Source organism: Neolamprologus multifasciatus, chromosome 9 (assembly GCF_963576455.1).
Source record: "Neolamprologus multifasciatus chromosome 9, fNeoMul1.2, whole genome shotgun sequence".
NCBI lineage: Eukaryota > Metazoa > Chordata > Actinopteri > Cichliformes > Cichlidae > Neolamprologus > Neolamprologus multifasciatus.
Genome location: NC_140447.1, coordinates 28,865,831 through 28,881,467, shown reverse-complemented (window position 1 = coordinate 28,881,467; position 15,637 = coordinate 28,865,831). Strand labels below are relative to the sequence as shown.

The 15,637-nt window shown below is 41.6% G+C and overlaps 1 protein-coding gene across 1 annotated transcript in view; it reads right to left on the bottom strand.

Annotated features, from left to right (window-relative positions):
* The window catches only part of LOC146511747 (uncharacterized), a 59,293-nt gene that overhangs the window by 11,588 nt on the left and 32,068 nt on the right, over positions 1-15,637 (bottom strand). The window lies entirely within an intron of this gene.

Here is a 15,637-nt window from a genome sequence, read left to right as displayed (position 1 = left end):
TACAGTTTAAAAATGTAATAAGCTTTGCCCCTGCACAGAGTGGATAGTGAAACAAATGGAATCATCATAAATACATTATTTCATATTTTTTACTTCCCCCTCCTCATTGCTTTATTATTGTAGCTCTAGTAATAAATAATAATTTAAGGATTCTGGATCAGCACCATATACAGTATTCTGAAGAAGGTCTAAAATGTCACTGTGTGTGCGTGCATGTGTGTGTTTTATTTAGATGGATTTTTAAAAAAAAATTATTACTCATGATATAACATTGTCCAGACATGCCTGGTAAGGACATGAGGAGGAAACAGTAGGAGCTGTGTGAGGCTACTAAAGGCAGTGGATCCCTCAGCAGCTGGATTACAAAGAGCACATGTACCAGTTGTACCAGCTATAACATTTTTCTCTCATCATTTTATTATAGATTAAGTGCAAGAGTTGTTAGGTGTGGATTTTTAAATTATAGTTTATTGCAATAGCAAGTTGTGCCTTGTTCTCAGATAGACATCAAGTGGAGAGTGATATATGAAATGACGGGATGGAAGGAAGAAGAGAAGCAAAGAGTGATTCACAGGCAGAGCCTAAATTATTTCTCACAGTTTTTTGTTGCTTTATGGTTCCAAGTGCTGTCACCAATCTTTGCATTTTGTTATTATCTCATGACACTTGTTTAATCAGCTACCATCTCTCCTATGGACTTTTTAATGTCTACAGTCTCAGATCAACACAGCCCTGCCCTCCAGCACTATCCACAGCAACCCCTCAACAGCAACATTGTACCCATCAGTTAAAACATCGGCTACGTTTGCTTTGCCTTGTTGCCCATATTAGATTCTTGATGAATGTGTATTGTTGTTATTCAGCCTGGTTCAATGTGCCCCTTTTTAACTTTGAGCACCCGCTCCTTTAAACCTCTCTGCACGGCCCTGGCGGACTATGTACGGCGGCAGTAGCGGTTTTAGATACGGGCGACGCGGGCGGTTGCCCGGGGCGGCATCGTGGTGGGGGGTGGCATCACGGGCATCGGAAGCCAGCAGAAGAAAAAATGCTCGTTCTCATGCTGCCCCGACGTCAGCCAGCGCATATGGCATGAGCACCGATCGGTTTTCTATCACCCATTTGCTGAGAAGGGTCTGGCTGCAGCCACTGGCTGTGTCCCAATTCAGGGTCTGCACGCTTGAAGTACAAGCACTACGTGTACTACGTACGGTGCGTACTATAAGTACGAGAAGTGCGGAAGTGAGAGGCTTGTGAAATGGGACGGTCTAGCCTTCGTCGCGCTGTTCAGGCTGCCTAGCAACCATGATACTAACCGAGAGAAACGTTACATACAGCTTTGTTAGACAGAAATGAAGGACAAAAATGTTTTGTGCGTCATTCATTTTTGTTCTGACATCACTGCGATTAGTTGAGTATCTGAGGCTGAAACCACGGGACTGTAAAACATGATTGTTGGCCTTCATTTCTGTGCTATACATACACACATACATACATACATACACACATACACACACACACACACACACACACACACACACACACACACACACACACACACACACACATACATTTGAAATCTCCCAATTCTTTGAATCTTTGGGCTGAAGGAAGGACAATACTCGGTGTATAAATGCTCAATCAACAATCCTTTATTTCCATACAATTTTCACACAATGAGCATAAAAAACCATCCGGATGGGGAGAGATGCATGAGAGGGTCACAGCAAGTCTCAAAATGGTGGTGTGTTACACAGCTTTTTATACTTTCTACTGGCCCCCACCTGGTCGTAAACCTAAACATTCACACTCTCTTATCTGTCGTGGCGCCTAAGTTATGACCTCGTGCGCCCTGTCTTTCTACTCCCTACAAGGGTCGGGGCACAGAATGTGGTCTGTTTCTGCTATTATCGGCACAAGGTCCTTTGCACACAACATTCTCAGAAATGATTTAAGCAGTCTGACATGACAAGAAAACAGTGTAAAACATTCACAGCAGATAAATGGCGGCGCCCACCTGTCTAACAGAACCCAAAGATGGTCACATTCTTTTAATCCCCAAAGATATACTGGAATATTTGTCTAACATACTACAAAGATGGTCATGTTCTTTAACCTAAAAATATAAGGGAAACTAAGCTACATAGAATAATGATCTCACAATACATACATACATACACATGTATGTATGTACATATATACATACATACATAAACATATATATATATATATATATCTCATCATAGAGTAGTGAGTAGCAAAATTTTGAACTCAATGCGATATTTGATTGCTAACCAGTGTAGATCAACAAGAACCGGAGTAATAGGGTCAACTTTTCTAGCTCCAGTAAGAAGACGAGCCACAGCATTCTGAACGAGTTGCAGCCTTCGAAGAGAGAAGGCTTGGAGACCACAGTTGAAAGAATTACGATAATCTAACCTGGAGATCACAAAAGCGTGGAGTGAAGTTTTTCCAGGTCCCTGTGTGGTATATAATGCTTAGCTTTAGAAATCTGGCGCAGTTGAAAAACAGATTTAACTGCAGATGACACTTGCCTATCGAGCTTAAAGGAGCTATCCAAATAGACACCCAGGTTACGTATAGAATCAGAAAGAGAGAGTTAGCTAAGGGCCCCAGCAAGGCAACAAGCTGGTCTTGAGGAATATGGCTGTCGAACACCATAACTTCAGTTTTTTTCTCATTTAAAATGAGAGAATTATCTGACAGCCAATCTTTAACCTCGCTCAGGCAATCGAACAGGGAGTTCAGTGATGCTGACAAATCATCAGTCAGTTGACAATAGATTTGAATGTCATCAGCGTAAAAGTGATAAGAAATATTGTATTTTTCAAATATGGAGCCCAAGGGTAGCATATACAAAGAGAATAATAAAGGGCCCAATACAGACCCCTGGGGAACACCACAACAGAGAGGGGCAACAGAGAAAGAGTATCCTCCCATCACAACAGAAAAGGATCTATCTGTGAGGTAAGAATTAAACCAGTTAAGGGCAGAACCCTTGGTGCCTACAACATGCTCTAGCCTCCTCAAGAGAATATTATGATCAACCATGTCAAAGGCTGAAGACAGATCCAATAAAACTAAAACGGCAGGGCGACCAGAGTCAGCAAATACAAGAAGATCATTATAGACTCTTAGCAGGGCTGTTTCAGTGCTATGGTGTGGCTTAAAGCCAGACTGGTATTTGTATGTAATATTATTTGCAACTAAGTAAGCATGTATTTGGAGAAAGACGGCTTTCTCTAGAATTTTGATAAAAACGGAAGTTTCGAGATTGGCATATAATTGGTAGCGTCTTTCTGATCAAAATTACTTTTTTTAAGAACAGGTTGCACTACCGCATGTTTAAAAGCAGTCGGGACACAGCCCACTAACAATGATAAATTCATTAAAAATAAGATGCAAGGCCCAATTTCCTCAAAACTTTCCTTGATAATTCAGGATGGAAGGATATCATGCACAGAATTTGAGTTTCTCAATTGTTCGATTATTCCCTTAAGAGTGGGGAGTGATAACAGCTCAAAGTGAGAAAAGGTGGACATGCATCCTAAAACCGGAACAGGATTCAGGACAAGAGAGTGAGAGTGTGAAGCCTTCAGTAATAAAACTTTTCCACTAAAATGATTAAGAAATTGCTCACAGAGAGCCTGAGAGGCTCAGCTCGAAGAGTCCAGACAGGGATTTATCACTGAATTAAAAATTTTGAATAACATTCGGGGCTTGTGGCTATTAGTCTCAATAATATCTGATAGGAAAGCTGCTTTAGCTGCCTTTATGGAGTTCCGGTATAGAAAGCGGCTCCTACAAAGAATGCCATAGGATATCTGAAGCCTGTCTTTTTTCCACCTCCTTTCAGATCGACGGCAGACACGACGTAAAGCTCGTATAGTGTCATTTAGCCATGGTTGATGAGAAGTTCTGGGACGTTTCATCTTTATAGGGGCCACAGTATCTAAGATGGAACAACAGGTGGATAACATAGCGTTGGCAAAATCATCAACCAAGGGAGGTGTGTAACAGTTAGTATCAGTGAAATCTGGATCAAAAAAGGCAAAGTTTAAAAAGGCCGTAATGAAGTTAGCCACAGTCTCAGAGTTAATGATACGTACAGGGCGATGACAGCCTTTAGAATTTAAATCAATTGCACATAGCTCAACATCAAACATGAGCAAAAAATGGTCAGAAATACCAGCATTATCAATGTCCATAGTACAAATATCCAAAGAATATGAGAGGACCAAATCCAAGGTATGGCCTTTAAGATGAGTTGGTTCCCTGACCCACTGTGTAAGGTTAAAAGACTCAATTAGGGCAAGAAAATCTTTGGCTAGGGGGTCATCAGCACAACAAATATGTATGTTAAAATATCCAGTAATAAGAGCTTGGTCATAACTTAATAAAAATGAACCTAAGAAGACAGCCAATTCACAAATAAAAGACCTATTATATTTAGGTGGTCGATAAATCACTGCACATAGAATAGTTGGGGATCCAGCAAGCTCCAATAGTTGAACCTCAAAACTACAATAGGTAGGAGAGGGCAGTTGCCGAACTTTAAGTTTGTTTTTAAAAACAGAGGCAACGCCTCCACCTCTTCCCGAGGGTCTCGGTGAACTGAAGAATACACAGTCCAGGGGAAGTAGCTCTGAAAAGGAAAAGGACTCACCAGGACGAATCCAAGTTTCAGTCAATAACAGAGCATCAAGCTGAGAGGTGAGGAAGAGGCCATTTAAGATGAAGGTTTTATTCACCAGCGATCTTGCTTTCAATAGAGCCATCCGAGAGATAGGCATCTTATCTCTGCTGGAAGCACGTCTTAGTTGGCTTAAATACCTGTGCCGAACACCATCACTGGGGGACCCAATCCAAACACGAACAGGCAGAGAGACTACCGGAGAAACCGGACAGGCTTGTTTACCGACCAGACAGATCCAGCGATGGTTGAGCAGCCCAAAGGACAATGGATCCCGAGCGGATGGAAGTCGTATAATCCCCGCGGTGGTGAGGGAATTAGCTGCAGCTGATGTTTTAAGGTAAGCCTTAAAGCGAACCCGAAACCCACTCCGTTTGCCCCACTTCCTGTAACGCTTCTTAGGCGGGGGGCAGAGAGGGGAACCATATGAACCAGTGGAAGAGATGATACGTGGAAAGGTAGCGTCTCCCAAATTCCAGCCTTGATCCAACCCAGCATATGGGGGGAAAACAAAGATTTAACAGAGTATCCCGGTCATAGGTGATTAATGCATAACCATCTGGGGGGCAAAGTGCCAGAAAGATAGCAAATAATAAACAAATATCAAGGAAAAGAGCTCGACAACAGAGACGAGGACGGCCTGCCGTACAATGGCACCATCTTACTCTATTATTATAATGATATTATAATGAAAACATCTGTGATACATTCACAGAGGACGAGGACACAAAGGGACGACACGCAGAGGCTGTATTAAAGTCAAACATCCAAATCTTTAGTCGTAAACAGGCAGTGGTTACAAACAGGAAGACAAGCAGTCCATTAAACAGTCTACAGGGTAAAACATACAGAGAATTCAAACAGCAATAAAAAACATAACTGGACACTGAAAAACTTCACAAAGTGATGTGTGAGGCACCAAAGGGAAGCAGCTGAGTATATTCAATGAATTATCTTCAAATACAAAAGAGAGAAACTCCTAAAGGCAGCATGCAAACTGAGCAGGATACACAAAGATCAGAGATTACAAAATAAATCAGAAAATGACTTCAAACTTACTGAGAGCAAGGCCTCTGTTACAAATCTGTCTAATAGAAAAACATGCTGTACAGATACAATAAGGTAAGTGTTCATGGTCATTTAAAAACTGGCTCTACCTGAACCACTTAAATATTTTATGAAGTCACTGAGTCGACAATTTCTAAAGATTGTTTTCTTAATTGTAGTTAGAGTGTGGCTGGTAAGGATGAAAACACATACAGAGCGTAAACTGTCTTTGTTAGTAACAAACGTCAGGAAAGAAAAGACAAAACACACAAACACTCTCATGATATTCATGAATAATTAGAAAGCATCTAAACATTCTGGTTGCGTCTTATTTGCACTCAGTCATCTTCATAATCATCCTGATCAATACATGACAGGTGGGCGGGGCTCTCTGCTGATGTCAGCATGAAAGGCAGGACCGGCGTCTGCCACATGTTGGTGAAACATCACAGTACACTGGTGTGGGTTCCTTTCCAGATGTTGGACATTTGACACTTCAACATTGAGGCGAACAAAAAGACAGAGTGTTGGGTCAGGTTACTGCAGGGTTTCTAGCTGACCAAAAGAAGAAGCACACAGACCAACAGGGATCAGATGCTGAGTGTTAGAAGAATTAGCTCATCTGTGCTGATCACTGAATGCTGCTTTATTCTTTTGTTGAAGTTTGCTGGTTGGACAGTCTAATAGTGATATCCTGCCCATCGGAGGAACAATTTTAAAACACATATGTAATACTTTATCTGTATTATGGTCAAAGTTTATGTTGATTTTTGTCCTTTAAAAGTGTTCCTGTACTATAAAGTGTAAGGTTTATATTGTTGGATTGTCATTTATGCTTAGAAATATTTACTCGTATATGTTTATAGTTTTGCAATCTATTCCATAATAATAGAGGTTTGATCCTTAGTAGTTTGCAATGACTCTGTGTGCCTCCCAGAGTGCTCTGGCATACATACTCACATCCTGGGGTCATGAGAGAGGTCGTTACCTACGTTGAAACCAAGCACACCATTGTTTTTCTTGTGACATTACCAATAAGTTTGCATTGGGAAGTCGATGCCCTCTTGTGCTGCTAGGCAAAGGTCTCGAAAAGCATCTCGTCTCTCGCTGACTGTGAGGACACCCGAAGATGGTACTACCTCCCACTTTTCTTGGTCTCTGGTCTTGGATCTCATGAACTTTTTGGCAACCCTCCAGACCCACGCCACGGTCCCAATCAGCCTTCTCAGGTTGCTGAATTGCCTTTCGTCGATTAGCTGTTGCGTTGCTACTCCTGCCAGTGGTCTTCTCGACTCTACGTGTGCTGAGTCCTGAGCTGCCTTGATGTGGATTCTGGTAAGGACCGCAACAAAAGTCTTTTTCTGTAGCTTTGTGACCTTTTCTCGAGCTTGGGCAGCGACTTCTCCGGTGGATTTCTTCAGCCACTCATCTTCAGGAAGTTGGAGAAACTTTGGACCCGACTGCCACTCGGAGTCCTCGGTTAGGGCATTTGGATTGGCCCCTCTAGTCAGAATGTCTGCAATGTTTGCTGACCCGGGAATCCACCACCAATCTTGGACATCAGTGGGTGTCCAAATGTCTGGATTTCACCAACGCGGTTTGCGAAGGAGGTCTGGAAACCGTAGCTCTCATGCCGGATTGCACCCAAGACGGTCTGGCTGTCGACGAGGTGGTACCATTTTTTGACCTGGATTCTGCAGTGTCTCTGGAAGTAGGTCTTCAGACGGGCAGCAAAGACGGTGCCACACATCTCTGCTTTAACAGGATCACCTTTGTGGTTGAGAGGCGTCAGTTTGGCTTTGGACTCTACTAGTCTCACGATGACACTATGGCTGCAGCTCCATCAGAGAACGTGATGGCACTGCGCTCTGCACAGGGATCTGGTGGTCTGGAGCTTGTGAAGGACTTCTTAGTCATGCAGGACTCCTGTTCACTGCTAAACACTTACAGCTTCACAGAAAGAACCTTGAGAGCAAACTGCTGCTGAAGCTTAACCATCACCTCACTGAGTGAAGAAATGGCACATTTTTGCTAAATATGCAGAAATAGATGCACACCCATACAATTTATGGTAAACTGAGCTTCCTTGTATGAACATATGTTGAAGATGCCTCGTTCTAATGTTTTCTCTGAAAACGTTTTGAAAATACTAAAATTTGTATATTTATTCATTTTTGTTTGTCTGATAGCATTTATTTATAAAATAAATCGGACATTTCAGACAGTTACTCACTGCTTGAGTAGTCTTTTCACTAAGTACTTTTTTACTCTTACTTGAGTAACTTTTTTGACAACTACTTTTCACTTTTACTTGAGTAATAATATTTTAAAGTAATGCTACTCTTACTTGAGTACAATTTTTTGGATACTCGACCTAACTCTGCATCCTGATCAATACATGACAGGGGAGGTCCTGAGGTAGGCGGGGCTCTCTGCCTTTCATGGTGACATCGCCAGAGGACCTGTCACGGCCAGGAGGATCAGCAGGGTGCTGTTAAGCTGTTTCTGCATTTCTCTCGCTCTCGTGCGCTCTCTCTCATTCTGTCTCTCTCTCGCCGGGGTGGAACTCATTGCGGGTTCACGCCCTCGGCCCACGCCACTCAGCGGAACAAACGTCTGAGACTCATTAGTGTGCCAGCATTTAAGCCAGGGAGTGACTGCTGTTCTTTGTTGGTTCGTTATGTATGATTCGTGTTAGTGCCGTCAAGTTACCTGCAAGTTTTCCCTTGTGTTCCTGAGCTTTGAACTACCAAATGTTTCGCTGTGGTGAGTGTCAGAGAGAGAGAGCCTGACCTTGTGCATGGATTGTTTGGTGAGGAGCGAGTGTCTTTTCCCTGGATTTCCCTGGAGCCCTGTACCCCAAATTTTGTACATAGCACTATCTCTGCACCTTTTTATATACACCAGGTAAACTGTGTAAATATATTCCTTGTGAGCTTCCTTAAAAACTTCAAGCTGTAAGCTAATAATAGTTAAATAAGAGCAGATGCATGCTGGTGCAATAAACTATACGTTTTACGTCCAATGGATGCATGATCTGATTAGTCGATTAATTGCAAAAATAATCAGTGACTAATCGACTATCAAAATAATCCTTTGTGGCAGTCCTTCTTACAAACCATACCACTGTGTAAACCTGACATCTGTGGAACAGCTGAGCTGTATGATGTGTACAAGGACGCAAAACATTATTTACCATCAGATCCCGAGCCCTCCATGTGTTAATCAAGAAACTGCTGCTGTGCTACATCCATAAATAATGAATAAATTAGGAGCTAAAGCTAAAAGGACAGTTTATTTGTACCATCTTCATGTGAACACATTCAAGAACATCACAGATAAAAGAAACATTAAAAACTTCCACACTACATGAAGCAAGAAAAATTGTTTTTCTTTCAGGTGGTTTCAGAAAAAACAAAAACACCAAACACCTCCAAGACTCTCTTTGAAAGAACTAAAAACCTTTATTCTCATGGTCCAATCATGAGTGAACTCCCCGATGAAGCCTTGTGTGCTAAAACATGTCAGAGTTTTAAAGGTTCAACATGAGTTTCCAAAACGTTTTGCTGGAGAACAATGAACTATATGACTGAGTTTCAATTATTTACAGACGAGCAAAACCAGGACAGAGAAAAAAGGACAAAACTGACTCAGTAAAACGACAGAAAATAAGATCCCATGTAAATCTGTATTATGTAGAAGTTCAGCCCAGCAACCAGTTCAGTTCAACACAAGTTTAAATGATTCAATCTGAACTCTGTGGAGCCTGATCTCAAGCTTTTTGAGTCTGACACTGAAACCAGAGGATCTTTCTGTGTCTTCAGATTCACTGTGATTCAGTGATGGGAGTGATTACAGTCCTGAGTGATCACGCTGATGTTTGCACAGAGCAGACAATGAAGTGTATGTTTTGGCACATTGGTAACAGTGAAACAGTTTATTAGTAACGTGGGATCGTTTGTGTTCAGAGTATGAACTGAGATTCCTGAAGCTCTTGTCACACTGGTCACAGCTGTAGTTTCCTTTCACGTGTGTACCTTGATGCTTGTTACGATTACCTGAATGTGAGAAGCTTTTGTCACAGTGTCTGCACTTGTATGGTTTCTCTCCTGTGTGGACTCGTTTGTGTGATTTAAGCTTACTTGCAGAGGTGAAGGATGACCCACACTGATCACAGAGGTGCTTTTTAACCCCACTGTGAATCAGTTCATGTCGTTTTAACTCAGTTGATGTGGTGAAGCTTCTCCCACATTCTTTGCAGTATTGCAGTTTGTCTTCAGTGTGTCTACGTTGATGTCTTTTTAGGGTCTTTTGCTGACTGAAAGTTTTTCCACAGAGGTCACAATGAAAGTTTTTTCCACCACCACGGTGATGACAGGGTTGAGAACTGGATCCATCTGTGTCGCTCTGCTTCTAAACAAAGACACAAAGACAGTGTAAGTCAGTCCTTCAACATTTTTATCCTGAACGTCGCCTGAAATAAAGAGCATCTCTGCAGACGTCCAATTACATTTTACTGTTTAACACACTCAGTTTACTGGGCTGCAATAACTACAATACTACCACCATAATACTACAGTAATACTAAAATCATAACTGAAATGAAAATTTGAATAATCACTCAGAGCTGCTTTTCCATGCAGTAGAATTGCTAACATGCTAACACAATTGAATGAGCAGAGTTGTTCCAAACAGTCAGGCTAAAATGACAAAATAACAATATAAATACATACCTCACAGTAACTGCACTTGTAGAGTCTCTTTCTGGTGTGGATCTGTTGGTGTCGTCTCTGGTAATCTGGAACTTTAAAAGACTTCTCACTCAGGTCACATTTATAAGGTCTCTCCTCAGTGTGGGTAAACATGTGTTGTTGTAACTGTGTGTCTGTAGCAAAGTATTTGCCACACTGTTCACAGCTGTACACATTATGTCTGGTGTGAATGCGTAGGTGTTTATTTCTGTGCTCTAGCCGGCTGAAAGCTTTTCCACAAATGTCACAGGTGTATGCCTTAATTCCAGAGTGGGTAACTAGATGATTCTGTAAGCTGCTTCTTTGAGTAAAGGCTCTGCCACACTGATCACAGCTGTACGCTTTAACTCCACTGTGGATGAGTTGGTGTTGTTTTAGGGAACCCTTTGTGGAAAAAGACTTTCCACACAAGTTACAGCTGAACGGTCTCTCTCCAGTGTGGATGACCTGATGATGTTTTAGATTACCCTTCAAAGTAAAATCCTTCCCACACACGTCACAGGTGTATGTTTTCTCTCTCTTTCTTCTGTGAGATTTGTCGGCCTCCTGAGAGCGCTGACTTCTCGCTCTATGTTGGTCCTGCAGTGACAGAGATATAAACGGAGCCAGTGAGTGAAATGCAGTCGTGGAACAAACTGAACCTTCAAACTCCCTCCATTAACACTAGTTTTAAACCTGAAGGTGGAGTGTGGCACCAAACACCTTAAAGGTCTCTTATCACCACCTACTGGGCGATCGTGGCTCAAGAGTTGGGAGTTCGCCTTGTAATCGGAAGGTTGCCGGTTCGAGCCCCGGCTTGGACAGTCTCAGCCGTTGTGTCTTTGGGCAAGACACTTCACCTACCACCTACTGGTGTTGGCCAGAAGGGCCGATGGCGCAATATGGCAGCCTCGCTTCTGTCAGTCTGCCCCAGGGCAGCTGTGGCTACAACTGTAGCCTCCACCAGTGTGTGAATGTGTGTGTGGATGACTGGGTGTGTAAAGCGCTTTGGGGTCCCTAGAGGGACTAGTAAAATCGCTATACAAATACAGGCCATTTACCATTTTTACCATTTACTGGTAGTTCTAACACATTACATCCAACCCAGTGTTTAAAATAATTTTATGACTGTTCAAACACTAAAATCATGCCCATCCCTCCTGATTGTACACAGATATATAAAAATGTATACATATATAATATATAAATATTTACCAGGTCTATACTTTTTTATATTTCCTATTGTTGTTCCCTGATATATATATTTCTATAATTTTCTAATTTATTCAATGATAATAAATCAAAAGTAACAGTTACCAGCCTGGTTCAGTAAAGGAAAATGTCAGAGTCTGATTGTAGCCTCAGGGTTTCTTTTAAACTTTTACTCCCTACACCAGGGGTCAGCAACATTTAACACCCAAAGAGCCACTTGGACCCGGTTTCCACGCAAAAAAAAACAACAACACTGGGAGCCGCAAATACTTTTTGACATCTAAAATGAAGATAGCACTGTGTATGTTGTTGTTTTTTTTACCTTTATGCTTTGTGTGAACAACTAAAGTAAGTAAGTAAAGTTTATATATTAAGCCTTTTTCACAGACAGGCAGTCACAAAATAAATGTAAATAATGTAAATAATATCAAATACGTAGATCAACAAAAGGCTTGTTTGAACAGAAAAGTTTTTAACTGCTTTTTAAAAGAATCCACAGAGCAACTAAAGTGTGTTGCTTATGAAATCCATGAAGTGCTACAGAGAAAATTAAATTGTATTTATGTAATTAACACATTTTGAACTTTTAAAGACATATAACAAAAGGAAAGACACCCAGCTTAAGTAAACCATGTGAGCCATCCATCCATTCGCTTCTTCTTATCCTTTTGTGGGGTCGCAGGGCCAACACACAGGGACAGACAACCATTCGCACTCACATTCCCTCGCATATTCACTATGGGCAATTTGGATTAACCTATCCCCACAAGCTGCATGGGGAAAGCCGGAGTACCTGGAGGAACCCCCCATGGGGAGAACATGCAAATTCCACACAGAAAGACCCCGGCCTGATGGTGGAATTGAACTCAGGACCTTCTTGCAGTGTGGCAACAGTGGTAAATGGTAAATGGACTGTTTTTTATATAGCGCTTTTCTACTCTCCCGGAGTACTCAAAGCACTGTATACAACATGCCTCATTCACCCATTCGCACCCACTCATACAAGCACTTCTAAACACAAGTGCAAACTAAACTACATTCACACCCATTCATACTCCGATGCACGCATCGGAGGGCAACTTGGGGTTAGTGTCTTGCCCAAGGATGTTTGGCATGCAGACTGGAGGAAGCCATGAATCGAACCACCAACCTTCTGATCAGTAGCTGATCTGCTCTCCCACCTGAGCCACAGCCACCCCAACAGTGCTAACCACCGTGCCACTGTGCTGCCAATACGGTTGTGAGCCGCCAACCTTATATCGCCTTTGGGCTTTTGGAGCATTGACCTGACTTTTAAAAAGTAATTGGGAAAAAAAGCACTATGCTGCAAAAAAAAAAAAAAAAAAGAAAAATAGATATTTGCAAAATTCTGTCTAAATATGTATTTTACCTGATTAATGTGTGTGGTGGGGCGTGGTCTGCAGTGACGCTGCATGGGAGCGGCACCTGCAATCACGCCTCGCCGCCTTAACGTCTGTGCTCTCTCTGCTGTTGTGTTGGTGTGTGTCGGGCTGTGAGCTGAACAGGTACAGCCGGCTGTATGTGTACAGCAACCGTGTGTGAAAAGTGGTCAATAAAGAGATGCTGAAGAGCATGTTAATAGAAAGATTGTCGGGTCTGCCGTGGTATGTTTACAATGGGACTTCTGCTCCTGAACCTCTGCGCACAGCACCTGCAAATCGGGGCTGTACGAAGTGACTTTCATCTTTACGCAGGACTGTAACTTGTCATCTGTCAGGCGTGAACGGTGTTTGTTTTTAACATAGTTCACGGTGGAGAATAGCTGCCAACATAATGTGGATCCGAAGATCCATAACTGGCCTACCTGGAGTTGAAAGTCTCGATAGATAAATGCACGGCGTTTCGACGGGTTTACCGGCCTCCTGCGAGGGTGATGCTTATTTTGAGCGATGAAAAATAATAAAATACAATTCTATTTAATATTTCAATATCACAATAATCTTCCAATTTAGAACTACAAGTTTAAAAAAAAAAAAAAGAACTAAACACAAATAAAATATACTTCAGCCAAATACTTCTAATTTATTCTCCCAAACCACCCAGAGCCGCGTTATAAGGACAAAAGAGCCGCATGCGGCTCCGGAGCCACAGGTTGCCGACCCCTGATCTAACCAAACACAACGCTGAAATAGCCAAAAAAGCGCAACACCTTAAGAAGCTGGGAAAAATTCAAAGCACTTGGACGACGAACTGAAAAATATTCATTAAACTAAACGGATCACCAGATGAAGCCAAAGTTCTGACCATTAAAAACATGGCAGATGTCGAAAAATATCAGTGAGCAACACGATCTGGACGACAAACAAGGTAACAGACAACCACACACTCACTTATGACACACACTGGAAGGAAGAACTCAAACATCTGGAAGAAACAGCTGCATCAGTCAGACAGTTGCAGAATATAATCAATTGAAACTGAAAACATTTAACTATATGGATCACAATACACAGGACTTGGAATATAAAATAGATCCAGACAACTTCTTGTCATCTAACAATAACAATGCTGCTACTATACAAATAAAGACTACAATCTGAGGATTAAAACTGAGAATAAATGATCAATTATCCACTTTAACTGTAGAAGTCTCTATGCTAATTTTAATCATATCAAAGAATATCTTAACCAGTTTTCACATCCATTTACTGTCATTGCCTTATCAGAAACTTGGATCAATATGGAAAAGGAACAGACTTTGAACTGGAGGGTTGTGATGTCACATTTATAACTAGGCGAAACAAAGGAGGAGGAGGAGCGGCCTTGTATGTGGACAAATCCTTGAAATTTAATGTGGTGGAAAAGATGACGATGGTGATTGATAATGTACTAGAATGTATTACAGTTGAAGTTTGTAGTCCCATTGTAGACATATCACGGCAGAGCCGACGATGTTTGCATTAGTATGCTCTTCGGCATCTCTTTATTGACCACTTTTCACACACACACAGCCGGCTGTAGCCTTCAAGCTCACAGCCCGACACATACAAACAACAGACTTAAGTCGGCGAGGTGTGATTGTGGATGCCGCTCAGGTGCGTGTGCCTCTCCTGCGGGCCACACCCTGCGACACACATTAACCAGGTAAAATAAATATTATGCAGATATGTTGCAAATATTTATTTTGAATTTTTTAGGAGCATAGTGTTGTTTTCCAATTATTTTCTAAATTCAGGTCAAGGCTCCCCTATACTCCCAAAGGCGATATAAGGATGACAGCTCACAACAGGTTTTGTTTGCTACATGATTAATAAAAGTTTAACTTTTTAATTCATTTAAAAGAGACCTTAAACTGGTTGTCTTTCTTTTTTGTTATTATTTTTTAAGAGTTGAAAATCATAAATAAAATTACATTTTCTCTTTAGCACTTCATGGATTTCATAAGCAACACACTATAGTTGTTTATACAAAGCATAAAGGTTAAAAAAAACAATATACACAGTGTTATCTTCATTTTAGATGTTAAAAAGTATTTACGGCTCCCAGTGTTTTCTTTTCCTTAGAAACTGGGTCCAAATGGCTCTTTGGGTGTTAAAGGTTGTTGACGCTTGTGCTAGATGACAAATCTTCAGTATGTTACGCTTTCCGCCACCCAACACGTCCCTATATTACGAGTTCAGAAAAATTAGGAAACATGAGAACCGTTTGGAATGAATCTACACATGTACGTTTACTGTAATCGTTTTGGAAAACACTATCTAACATGATTAAGGTGGTGCTTGTGTTAGGGATCAGGTTATGGTCAGAGCTGGAATACACAGCTGGAACGTGTATTACTGCCGGCAGCGCCAATCTATTGCTTTCCATCACAACCCGGTGCATATCATAGGAATGCAGAAGGTTAACTTTCGCATGCCTGAGGAACGCCTCGGGATGTGACAAATCGTCAGTATGTTACGCTGTCGAATGAGAACAA